Below are 13,545 nucleotides of genomic sequence, written 5' to 3'. Positions count from 1 at the left end.
TCCGTTGTCATCACGCTAATCGTCTCATTCAAAAAGTGCGTACCACGATCACTCAACAAAATATTTGGACACCCAAATTGCGTTAGTACATACTCAAAGAGAAAATTTGCAGCAGTCGTGCCTATGAAGTCCTTCACCAGTTGTGCCTCTGCCCATCGAGTCAAATACTTAGTCACGGTGATAATGTACTACGCTCCTGTCTTCTTCCCTTGGGGCTGAATGGGTCCCATAAAATATATCGCCCATTTCTCAAAAGGTTGTAACGTCATCTGTGGGTTCAGAGGTAGCTCATCTCTCCACAATGGCCTGCCAATCCTTTAACGCATATCACATGCCTTGCAGTAAGCTCTTGATTCCTGATGGAGGGTTGGCCACCATAACTCTGCATGTAGAATATTCTGTGCGGTCACTCTTCCTGCATAATGGCCTCCTGCAGTGCCCCCATAAGTGTCCGTGAGAATATTTCTCCTTTCAAACTCTGGTATATCGTCATAATACTTCATCAAAGCCTGTTTTGTACAAATGTTTGGCAATGAAAGTAAATTCTGTTGTGTGTACCACTAACTCCTTTTTCTGCTGGATGGTGTAACCTTCCAGGGAAGTTCCTATTGTTAGGAAGTGTATGATGTCTTCAAAGTGACCATCCACGACGCACTCTGCAAGTAGCTGCGTGTCAGGTAATCCCTCCTCTAAATTAGTGGGTTCTTCCCCTGTTTCGATGTGCAGCAGATGGTCTAGTCTCGTGTTCAGTCATCTAGGCTTCATAATAACTTCAGAATCATATTCCTGAAATAATAACAACCACCTACAGATTCACCCCCCCCAACACAAGCTTATTGACAAGGTATTTCAACGTAGAATGATTCATAGACATCTTAAAATGTCCACGCAGCAAATAGTGTCTAAACTTTTGGAGCATGTATACCATGGCTAACCCTTCATGCTCGGTGGTGGAATAGTTCTTATTAGCCTTGGATAACCTCCTGCTTGTGAATGCTATAGGATGGTCTAATTATCCTTGGCCAGCCTGTGTCAGTACTGATCCCAGTGCTATACATGACGCGTCTACATGTACATGAAACTCCTTCTTCCAATCCAGGAAGACTGAAATCGGCATGGTGACCATTTTTCCTTTCAATACATCCAAGCTCTTTTGATAGTCCTCGTTCCAACAGAACTTGACATCCTTTTTCAAGAACTTTACCATAAGTGCGGTGATCTGGGTATAGCCCTTGATAAACTTCCTATAATACCCAGTATGTCCTAAGGTTGCGCGTAACTGTTTTACACTCCTTGGCGCCTCCAAGTTAAGTATTAATGCAATCTTAGTTGGATCTACCATCAGTCACTGTCTACAAACCACATGACCCAACAAAGTCCCAAAAGGCACACAAGACATACATTTCTTTAAATTGAGCACTTTCTGGTACCTTCGACAGGTATCTAGCATTAAGCGCAAACTTTCCACTTGGCATTTTACCAACCCAAATACAGTCCAATCATCAAAGTACACCTCCAGAAACTTATGAATAAATTCCTTGACTGCAGCAATGACTACACGCGAAAAAATCGCAAGTGCATTCTTCAATCTAAAAGGAATTACAATGTAATTAAAACATCCCCACTGATTCACAAAGGTCATCTTGCTTCTATCTTCAGGTGCAATTCTGATTTGATGGTACCCATAGAACCCATTAGTGAAGAAGTACACTTCTTGGCCACCTACATTATCCAATACCTCATCAGTGAATGAATTCAAGAAAGGATCATGTACGCAAGTGTCATTCAACTTCCTAAGATCTACGAATATCCTTATTTCATCCTTCTGCTTCTTTTCCTATACCACCATTGGGCTCACCCAATCAGATTCTTCTACGGGCTCAATGATGCCTGCTACAAGCATCTTGTCTAGCTCTAAGCAGACCTTCTCCTTATACTTCAGATTGAGATGGTAAGGTCTTTTCTTAACCAGCTTTGCGTCGGGTTTTAACGTGATCTTCATAATGCCCAGGTCTCATATTATCCCCTTTAGCTCCGTAAACTTGGTAGGGAACAAATCCTGGTATTTGCGGAGCAATTCAATGACCTTATCTACCATCGTGTCATCCCAGTTATCTCCAATCTTCGCGAATTTGGGCTTCGCCTCTAGACCAATATTTACTTGTTTGGTTTTCAGTGGTGCGGTTATATTAGGATTCTCGATCTACGGGCCCTCGACCTCGTGGTGACCCTCGGTTTCAGGGATATTAATCTTTCATGGATCCTCGTCTTCTTCTTCAGCAGTCACGTTATAGAATTCCAGCGTGTGGCTCAGCTTAGTAGTCCAATCAAATTGAATCAAATCCAAAGGATCCTACAGTATCCTAAAGATTGCTACTTTAACTTCTTGTAGCACTTTGTCAATACAGTCAAACCCATCTTTGAAGTTTAACGTCATTATGAATCTTTTCTACAGAATATCCCATTCACCTATACCATGGAGGAGCTCTATCTCTAAGTACCAGTTCATCGGGATGACATCCAAGGTATGACAAAACAAGTGCACCCATTTAGGTTGGAGGTTCGCTCCATAATCCTTAGCCCATTTGGCCAAGTGTGCATGCGAATCATCCTTTCTGTCATATTTGTCTGTCATTCATACCTTTGGCTTCCCAAAGCGTGTTCTCATCATCCTCCTACACTCACACCAATCATCAAAACTACACTTGTGCATATCCCACCATCATGTAGTCATAGTGTGCAGTGCCTAGTGCAAAGCCTGGAAGCGCTACTTCTCTGGTAGTTCCCTCTCAAATGCATCCAAAAATACATCTACATCATTTAAGCCATTGTAAGTGGGAAAAATTCTTACCTCTGACGATACACAGTGCAGCGACCGGATCATAATGTTCCAACACAACATGGTTACTTCATGTAGCCGATTCTGCCAGCGTTCTAATTCTTCATCAGAGTCTGAGGTGCAGGAACTCTCGTGATCCCATGTAATTCATCCATCCATTGTTGGATTCACCCAATGTTGGTGTCACACTGTTATCTTATATATGCAGTCGAAATCGTCATCGCTCTCATAATCACAAACTGGTTCAGTAAAGCAAGATCCTTCAATAAGATCTACTGGTATTATTACACAAAGCGATTTCTTTTTGAACATCATCTTTCACTTCTTTAGGTTGATTACCCTATTCATGTCAGTAGCCCAATCAATGCCAAGGAGCGCAGGGTAGGGGTTGCTGTCATCCACAATTTCTATCACTTCAAAGTCAGACAATGCGTTCGTGCCTTAAATGTCTACAGTTACTCCTTGTAGCTATCCCATGGGGAATATATTCTGCTAGTTTTCCATCCTTAACTTAATCGGAGACCACTGCAGTGTGGGGCTCCCCATTCGTTGCTAAGTTTGCTTTGGTAAAACGTTCGCGTCTGACCCCAGATCCAAAATAACCTGATCCATTTCATATTCTCCTATCTATGCGGTCAGTCTCATCTCTTGCCCTATCCTTACTTTATGCTTACCAATCTTCTGTAGCACGTGTGGTTCACTTGGAGTGTTTATGATGCATCTATTTATAAGTTCCTGTAACCCCTTCACAGCCCTGCTATCATGCAACAGCTTCATCCAGGTCTCTAGAAAGGTCATAAGAATAGAAGGGTTCATTTCCTGATCAGGCTTATCCCTGCTCCTTGAGGTAGAGGCCTCAATGAAGCTCTTCTTTGCTTCCATGAACGTTTCACGTGTGCGCTCTAAATCAAATTCAACCTCCTTTGTCGAAGCTTTATGAACCCATGCAGTGTCTTCAGGTTGTTTCTCCTTATCGTCTCTAGTTTCAATTCCACTTCGGAGCACTATATTCACATTCAAATCCTCCTCGCAAAGCTCAGACCTCATCATCTGCAAGTTTTGAGTTGGCTGCGCTGGTAGCACACCTTTGTCACGTATTATTTCTATCAGTGTAGGACAGTCCTCCGTCTCATGGTCAAACTGAGTATAATATTTTCATGACGAACACGTCGGGTTAGTGCATTCACGGGCATAGTGTCCTGGTCCTCCACAGTGGTACCAGATTAGCTATTCCCAACCTCTGCCAGGTCCTCCTTCGGCCTCGGCCTCGTCTGTTCCCCTGAAAGCCAGTTTGTGCCATCCACGAAGGTGTACGATTGACCTTTGCAGCCTTAACCCACGATCTAGGTACTTCCGCGGTGCTATGAAAACATATTGTGTAGGTTCCTAAGTTATCTTAAGTGTTTTACTTATCTTAATAATCAACCACAATTAGCATCGCGTAAATTGATATCCTTGTGTTTAATTAACCAATACAGTCACATACATTCATGAATCACATGAACATTTTAAATTAAACCCAAAACGTAATATAACCAGATGCATTAACAAGAAATAAATACATAGAATTTGCAGAATACTTCCCTTTATTGATATCTCCGAATTAATACAGACTCTATCCACCCTGTGTGCATAGCTGCAGGGGTCTGCGGACTCAGCTGCGGACTTCCACCCTAGGCCTCTGTGCACTCAGCTACAAAGCCTCTAACTATGCTAATACCCAAGAACACTTAGACTCCAATGCTTAACTCCTCACTTTGCTTGGGTCCCTATAATACTAGTGATTACCCCATTACTATTGTAGTTATACCCCTTATTCATATTGTTGTGCCCTTATTACCCCCATGTTGTTATTTCTATGCCCCATAGAATCCCTCTATTGTTATTTTTGTGGCTTTATATTATTATTGTTAGGTCAGCTAGATTATATTGTGACTCCTTAGACTCCTATATATAGAAAGGAGGTTTTGTCATTTGTATCATCCAAGAATTTTTCATTTATGTAATGTAAAGGAGGTTGCCCCCACGAAGAGGCTGAATTCTAAGGCGTTGATCTATCTTTTCTATCTTTTCTTGAGATGGTTTCATAACATTTGGTATCAGAGCTTTGGATTCTAGGGTTTCGCTGCTCCAAACAGGTCATCGTGGAATTTTCACTATAAATTTTTTTCTGTGATGTTTCAGAAGTCGCAAAAAAAACCCATTTGAGAAGAAATCGCGCTAAACCTTGGGTCCAAATTTCAGAGCTTTTCGCACGATATTTGCGGAGATATGATCTGAGGAAGTTGATATTTTTGCAGACTCCTGAATTACATTCAAAACAGGTGACCTGGGAAAAATCGTCATAACTTTCTCTCTGGGGATCGGATTGAAATTTCATAAGAAGGTACAGAAAGAGGACGGAATTTAGTTTCTTGTATGTGTGTTTCAAATCCAAAGGTTGAAACAGTGACTTGTGGCACGTCGTACAAGTTCGCTCTACTAAACTAGTCTAAAATCAAGTCACTGTGGGAGATTTCACATAAATCTTCATTGGAGAATCCAATTTGGGTCAGACTTGTGGCATTGGAAATAGGACACAGAAGGCTACTACAGGTCGCAATTTCAGAACTAGATGATCCGAAATTACAGAGATACATCAGATTCAATATCAGGCTTCTATAAAGTGAAAAAAGGTGTGTAGTTTTTTTTTAAATTTTTGTGTAAGCTTGGTTTAACGGAATTCAAAGGGCATAGTAAAGCATTATTATCGGTAACTGATACCCCGAGGAAATAAAATTCAAACACATAGTAAGGAACCTGAAAGCTCTAGCATGACTCATGAAGAAGAGGAAGAAATGCTACATGATATATCAAAATTACAAGAACAAGTGCAACACATGTCACGCTCACAAAAGCTAACAGAAGCTAAGATAAATGGTGTGGAATCTAAGATAAATGGCGTGGAATCTAAGATAAAGGGCATGGAAGCTAAGATGGATGATTCGAAGATAGATTTGAAGAGAGACATGGCAGATTTGAAGACAGATTTGAAGAGAGACATGGAAGATTTGAAGACAGATTTGACAAATTTTCTACAAGAAATACTTAGTAATGGTGAAAAGGTTGTAAAGGAAACTCATGATGTGAACAAAAGTAATGTTAATCATGATTCCATAGACTCTAATATTGGATCGAAGACCCACCATATTCCAAAAATCGATATGAGGAAGTTTGATGGCAAGGATCCCGCCACATGGATATTACAGATGGAGCAGTTCTTCAATCTCAATAATGTGCAAAACACACAAAAGGTACGTATGGCAACTGTATATTTGGAACCAAATCAGTTTGTATGGTATCAATGGCTTTGCTCTCGTAAACAATTTATCACTTGGGCAATTTTTACGGAAGAATTGATAGCACATTATGAAGATACAAAAAGCAACACTTTTTTTAGCCAATTCATAAGTCTCAAACAAAAGGGTTCAGTAATGGAGCACATTGAGGAGTTCCAAAAATTGAACATAAGTGTAAAAGATATTCCAGAGGAGCATAAGATTGATGTGTTCATTGGGTCTTTAAAGGATAATATCCAACATGATGTTCGCCTTTGGGAACTTGATTCATTAGAGAAGGCATTCAGGTTAGCAAGAAAAATGGAAAGCAAAATTATGGCAACCAGGAAGCATACCACTCACAACTATAAAGACGGAAGTGTTGTTGCCCCTAGTCTTCCACAACCTATAAGGTTGACACCACAACAATTGGAAGAAAAAAAAGCCAAAGGGCTTTGTTACAGTTGTGATAGCAAATACACTAAAGGTCATAAGTGTGCTGAGAAGAAATTATTCTACATAGATTGTGAAGAGGAAGAAGAAAAGGAGCAAGAAAGGTCAAAAGAAGAAGATATACTCCAGGAACAAAGCCTAGATGAAGAAAAAATAAATCCAACCATATCTTGTAATGCATTGGCGGGAATTACCACTCCTCAAACCATCAAGATAGAAGGACAAATCAAGAAGAAAAAGGTAATAGTGTTGATTGATTCAGGAAGCACCCACAATTTTATTCATTGTAGGGTAGAAAAAGAATTGAATTGCTTCCTATATCCAGCACCAGAGTGTCAAGTGATGATTGCAAATGGAGGAACAATAAATTGCTCTAGAAGGTGCCATAATATCAAGCTATCCATGGGAGAATATGTATTGACTAGCCCAATTCTTTCCATTCCAATGGGAGGTGCTGATGTTGTACTAGGAGTCCAATGGCTACAATCCTTGGGTACAATAGCTTTTAATTTTCAAGAACTTTTCATCAAATTTTCTACGGAAGGAAAGGAAGTTGAATTAAGGGGTATTGTAGGGAAACCAGGAAAGATAATCAGCTCTAATGGTACGACAAAGCTTCTAAAAAAGGAGCAAAGAGGTGTAATTGCACAATTATGTTCGCTAGATGTTTCCACATCGGAATCATCTATTTCTCCAGATCTCCAAAAAGTCCTGGAAAATCATTCCAAGGTATTTGAGACTCCCAAAGGTCTCCCACCTATGCGTGATCATGATCATGCTATTCATCTGATTCTAGGAAGTGTTCCTCCAAACATCAGGCCGTACAGATATCCCTATGTCCAAAAAAGTGAAATTGAACGTATGGTTGCAGAAATGCTAGAGGCTGGTATAATTCAACCAAGTCAAAGTTCTTTCTCTGCTCCAGTAGTATTGGTGCACAAGAAGGATGGATCATGTTGCATGTGTCCGGATTATAGGGAGCTCAACAAGCTCACTATTAAAGATAAGTTCCCCATTCCTGTCATTGATGAATTACTCGATGAATTTCATGGATCAATTTACTTCACCAAGTTGGATCTTCGTTCGGGATATCATCAAATCAGAATGAAGATTGAAGACATTCCGAAAACGGCATTTAGAACTCATGAGGGTCATTATGAATTTTTGGTCATGCCTTTTGGCCTTACTAATGCACCTTCAACATTTCAAGGTTTGATGAATTCAATTTTCAAACCATTCCTTAGAAAATTTGTGTTAGTATTTTTTGATGATATACTAATCTACATCAAGTCTTGGAAGGATCATGTTGAACATTTTGACAGGGTGCTACAACTATTGGAGGAGAAACAATTATATGCAAAAAGATCCAAATGTTTCTTTGGAGTCCAGGAGGTGGAATATTTGGGTCATATTGTATCTCATGAAGGAGTTAAGGTAGACCCTAGCAAAATTAAAGCCATTAAGGAATGGAAAATCCCCACATCCATAAAGCATCTGCAAGGATTTCTTGGGTTGACAAGGTATTATCGCAAGTTTGTTAAGAATTATGGGAGAATAGCAGCACCTCTAACAACATTATTGAAGAAAGATGCATTTTCATGGACTCCGGAAGCAACAAAGGCCTTTGAACATCTTAAAGAGGCAATGTGCCAAGCACCAGTCTTAGCTACACCGGACTTCACAAAAACCTTTATTGTGGAATGTGATGCTTCAGGAAATGGAATTGGTGCTGTTCTAATGCAAGATGAAAGACCCATTGCTTTTGAAAGTCGTCCAATCAAGGGAAAGTTTTTAGGCAAAGCTATTTATGAGAAGGAAATGTTGGCAATACTCCATGCACTTAAGAAATGGCGACCCTACCTAATGGGAAGACACTTCAAGGTAAAAACAGATCATGATAGCCTTAAATAATTTTTAGAACAAAGATTATCCTCTGAAGAGCAACAAAAGTGGGTCACAAAGATGTTGGGTTATGACTTTGAAATCATCTACAAAAAAGGGAAGCAAAATGTGGTGGCAGATGCACTCTCAAGAAAGGATGAGGATGTGGAAGCATTGTTGTGCGCCATTTCTATTATCCAACCAGATTGGATAAACGAAGCAAGGGAGGAATGGAAGAATGATGAAGAAGTGTGGGCACTTATTCGAAAGCTACAACAAGATTCCAGTACGTCTGGTACATTTAGCTGGCAAAATGATTCATTATGGTACAAAGATCGCTTATACCTCTATAATAATTCCCAGCTAAAACAAAAGATTCTTATGGAATTGCAAACTTATCCCTTAGGAGGGCACTCAGGATTTTTAAAAACTTACCACAGGGTTAAGAAGGAATTTTTTTGGGATGGCCTTAAATCAGATATTCAAAAGTTTGTGGCAGAATGTTTGGTTTGCCAACAAAATAAAGTTGAAACAATTAAGACACCGGGTCTATTACAACCTTTATCCATTCCAAGCGAACGTTGGGAGGAGGTTTCAATGGATTTTATCACAGGTTTACCCAAGTCTGAGGGAAAGAGTGTCATCATGGTGGTAGTTGATAGACTTACCAAGTATGCACACTTTTGTGCATTATCACATCCATTTAAAGCCAGTACAGTTTCTACTGCATTTATGGAAACAATTCAAAAGCTACATGGAAACCCAAAGATTATTGTAAGTGACAGAGATCCCATTTTCACTGGAAATTTTTGGACAAAATTATTTTCTTGTCTTGGTACTCAGTTAGCTCATAGCTCATCTTATCATCCTCAATCTGATTGGAAAACTGAGATAGTAAACAAATAATTGGAAGGATATCTTCATTACTTTGTATCTGATAAACAGACACAATGGGTCAAATGGTTGCCTCTGGCTGAATGGTGGTATAACACTTCCTTCCATACAGCAACAAAAATGACCCCATTTATGGCACTTTATGGGTATCAACCACCATCCATCACATCATATTTAAGAGAAAATTCTAAGGTTTAGGCAATGAAACATCACATCGAACATCAACAACAAGTCCTCCAACTCTTAAAGGATAACCTCGTGTTGGCATAAAATAGAATGAAACAACAGGCATATCAACATTGCAGTGAAAGAAGTTTTGATGTAGGTGATTGGGTATTCCTATGGCTACAACCATATAAGCAAATGTCCCTAAAGCAAGCTAAGAAGGATAATAAATTATCACCAAAGTATTATGGTCCGTACAAGGTGTTGCAAAAGATTGGTACTATGGCATACAAATTGGAGCTTCCTGCAACTTCTCGATTGCACCCAGTTTTCCATGTTTCATGTTTAAAGAAGGTTATAGGTGACAAGCTCCTAGTTCAAACAATATTGCCAGAACTTGATGAGGAAGGAAAAATTATATTGGAACCGGAAGCAGTCACAGAAACAAGAACTCGACAACTACGAAATCGATCAATTTCAGAGTATCTTATCAAGTGGAAGAACTTATCCGCTGAAGATTCCACATGGGAGGATGAGAATTTTATGCAGAAGTATATAGAACTACTCAAGCATTGAGGACAACACTTTTTTGAAGGAGAGGGGCATGTTGGGTCCCTATAATACTAGTGATTACCCCATTACTATTGTAGTTATACCCCTTATTTATATTGTTGTGCCCCTATTACCCCCATGTTGTTATTTCTGTGCCCCATATAATCCCTCTATTGTTATTTTTGTGGCTTTATATTATTATTGTTAGGTCGGCTGGATTATATTGTGACTCCTTAGACTCCTATATATGGAAAGGAGGTTTTGTCATTTGTATCATCCAAGAATTGTTCATTTATGTAATGTAAAGGAGGTTGCCCCCTCGAAGAGGCTGAATTCTAAGGCGTTGATCTATCTTTTCTATCTTTCCTTGAGCTGGTTTCATAACAGTTTTACTTATCTTACTAATCAACCATAATTAGCATCGCGTAAACTGATATCCTTGTGTTTAATTAACCAATACAGTCACATACATTCATGAATCACATGAACATTTTAAATTAAACCCAAAACGTAATATAACCAGATGCATTAACAAGAAATAAATACATAGAATTTGCAGAATACTTCCCTTTATTGATATCTCCGAATTAATACAGACTCTATCCGCCCTGTGTGCATAGCTGCAGGGGTCTGCGGACTCAGCTGCGGACTTCCACCCTAGGCCTCTGTGCACTCAGCTACAAAGCCTCTAACTATGCTAATACCCAAGAACACTTAGACTCCAATGCTTAAATCCTCACTTCATTCTTCGCTACCCACTTCGAACTGCTTAGAGCTTACTTACTTAGCTCCTTTTTATACAATCCCATGGTCCATGGACCATGGGTGGATCTTTACAACCAACTTTACACTTTATAAAATAAGGGCAGACAACCCTTTATGACTTTTGACACCTTCGCGCTCCGTGACAACAAAATGAGGAGACTTTACAACTTTATTACAAAATTGTCCCAAAACATGGGCTTTTAGCCCCAAAACTGTCCTTGGGGGAACTCGTTCCCAACAACGATGAAACTATCTCTCTACAACACTATACAAAGAGTATCATCCAATTGTGTCATGTAGTTCGAAAACCACATTAAATGAATCAGAGATTGCATACAAGTAAACAATGGAGCATGAAACTAATAGTCATAATTACATAAAATTATTTCTTACACGATACCAATAATCCTTAAATTATTAATATGTCTTTTATTTCCAATTATTTGACTAAAATATCTAATCATAGTTTTTCAACTGAGACTACATTCTTATTCTGAACTAACTATAGCTTGACCTCCATTATCATTTGTGCAAGACAAGAGGGAATTCACTACAAAAACAAATGTGCTACACGAACCGCATTAACTATGATCTATTGCATTCAACAATGTAGTTAAATTATGTGTCATGTTTGTTGTCCTCACATCAAATTTTCATAGAATCTACTTGATTTAACAAATATGGTATATCACAAGTTTTTAGTAGTGTTTATAGCTATATCTATAAAATTAGCTAACTTCCAGATTCAGTGAATGTCACCAAATATGGCATTATGTGTCCTTAATGACTTGGCATCATATGCCCAAGGGTATAGAACCAAAGGACTCATTGATGAGTTCTTAAAACAATAGATCGAGGGGTTGGGAGGTCCTTTAGTATGTACGTAGTCCGACCACCCGATCGTCAACTAGCCATCTTAACTTGCGCTCGAATATCTTATGTTGGGTCCTACATTGGTCAAGAGGATAGGGGGTCAAACCAATTCCTTTTTGTGCACTTGCACTTACTCCCAACTAGCCCAAAGACCCAAGTAGCTCTAGACACTCAACTACAATCCACTTTTTTATTTTGAGCTCGAACTACAATTCATTATCGAAATTGATAACATGAGAAACTTCATAAAAAAAAAAACTCTTGACACGAACCTCAAAGTCTTTGCCACATCATCATACTGATTTCATCTACGTAATGTGTCCCCAACCAATAGTGCCATGTGTCACCTAGAAATAGGCCACGTAGGCACCTAAAAGGTCAAACTTTGTATGTTATGTGTCCCATGCCTTAGTTGCCACATCAACCTGTGTTGGCATCATCTCACCGCCACATCTACTGCATCAACTTCTTGTTCATAATCATTGGCCAATGGAAGTGCACCATGTGTCTTGTCATCATTGGTCTACATTTTCATGTGCTATGTGTTAGACTCTGTCTTGTATGTCAAATGTGAGATTGATTCTTCTTCAAAACCCTGTTTTGAAGAAGAAATCATTAAATGTGTTTTTTAGAATATGTATCAAATTCTCCAGCTCTTCAAAAGGCAGCAGCTTCCTCAGCTCCTATCTCTACAAAAGCACAAACAGAAGAAAACAAAACATCATCAGCAATCAGAGGCAAAGCAAGTTACAAGCTATTTGGAGAGGTCTCACTGGAAATCCCAAACAAACTTCATTGTCACAGCTATTGAATCAAATGATTGTGTTGGCGCTGGGAATGCCCTGCGTCTTATTGATCAAAGGAATGTGGTTTGAGGCTAAAGGATCCTGTACACGAGCAGAAAAAGTTTACTCAGGCCTATTGGAAGAGCATCCATTAGACCAACAAATTCACAAAAGGACGGTTGCCATAGCTAAAGCACAGGGAAATTTATCAGGAGCTGTGGATCTTCTTAATAAATGCCTGGAGATATTTATGGCAGATTATGATGCATGGAGGGAACTTGCAGACTTATACATTTCTCTTCAAATGTGTAAGCAGGCAGCTTTTTGTTTTGAAGAGCTAATACTTGCTCAACCATCAAATCCATTCTTTCACTTATCATATGCTGAGGTGCTTTATACACTTGGCGGTCTTGAAAATTTTAAACCGGCGAAAACAAAAAAAAAATTATGCTGTGGCTATCGATCTGAGTGGGGGAAGAAATACTCGAGCTCTGTATGGCATGTACTTGTGTGGAGCGGCCATCAATCATATAACGAAGGGCCGTGGTAAAGATGAAAAAGAAGGCTCAGAGTTATATTTTCTTGCAGCGGCCTCTTTAGTTAAGAATTTTAAACAAAGATCTCTCGACAAGGCCCCTTTAGTCATTTCTGCTCTTATACAGATGAAGGCCTTTTCATCATAGTTGTCATTGACATCAAATGGAAGCCTACAAGAGTTTTTTAAAGTTCAAAGTTCTGGGCATGTATCGCTTTTACTTCGAACACGAGTGCTGCCTCTTTATTCAATGCCCTCACCTTCACCTTATCTTATTGCCAACGCCAATTGGTTGCTGGAAGAGCTTGTAGTTTGTCTTCCTGAGGAGTTGAATCAGGAGATATATAATTCATTGTTAAAGGCCTTTGTTGCACCAAATGTTGGAAATGTATCTTGGTATCCAGTTCGTGCATCTGCAGCTGGTGCTTTTGCAGCACTTCTTTAGGAGGAGTACACACCAACAGAGTGGCTAAATTTCTTGCAAGT

The 13,545-nt window shown here is 39.3% G+C and overlaps 1 pseudogene; it reads left to right on the top strand.

Moving 5' to 3' along the window:
- Positions 1 to 12,576: 12,576 nt before the first annotated feature.
- Positions 12,577 to 13,207, top strand: LOC149171149 (uncharacterized; annotated as a pseudogene).
- The last annotated feature ends 338 nt before the right edge of the window (positions 13,208 to 13,545 follow it).

This window comes from Pinus tabuliformis, chromosome 4_2, assembly GCF_031772625.1.
Source record: "Pinus tabuliformis cultivar Carrire ecotype Pingquan chromosome 4_2, CPIR1, whole genome shotgun sequence".
Lineage (NCBI taxonomy): Eukaryota > Viridiplantae > Streptophyta > Pinopsida > Pinales > Pinaceae > Pinus > Pinus tabuliformis.
This window is presented reverse-complemented; position numbering and strand designations above follow the sequence as displayed.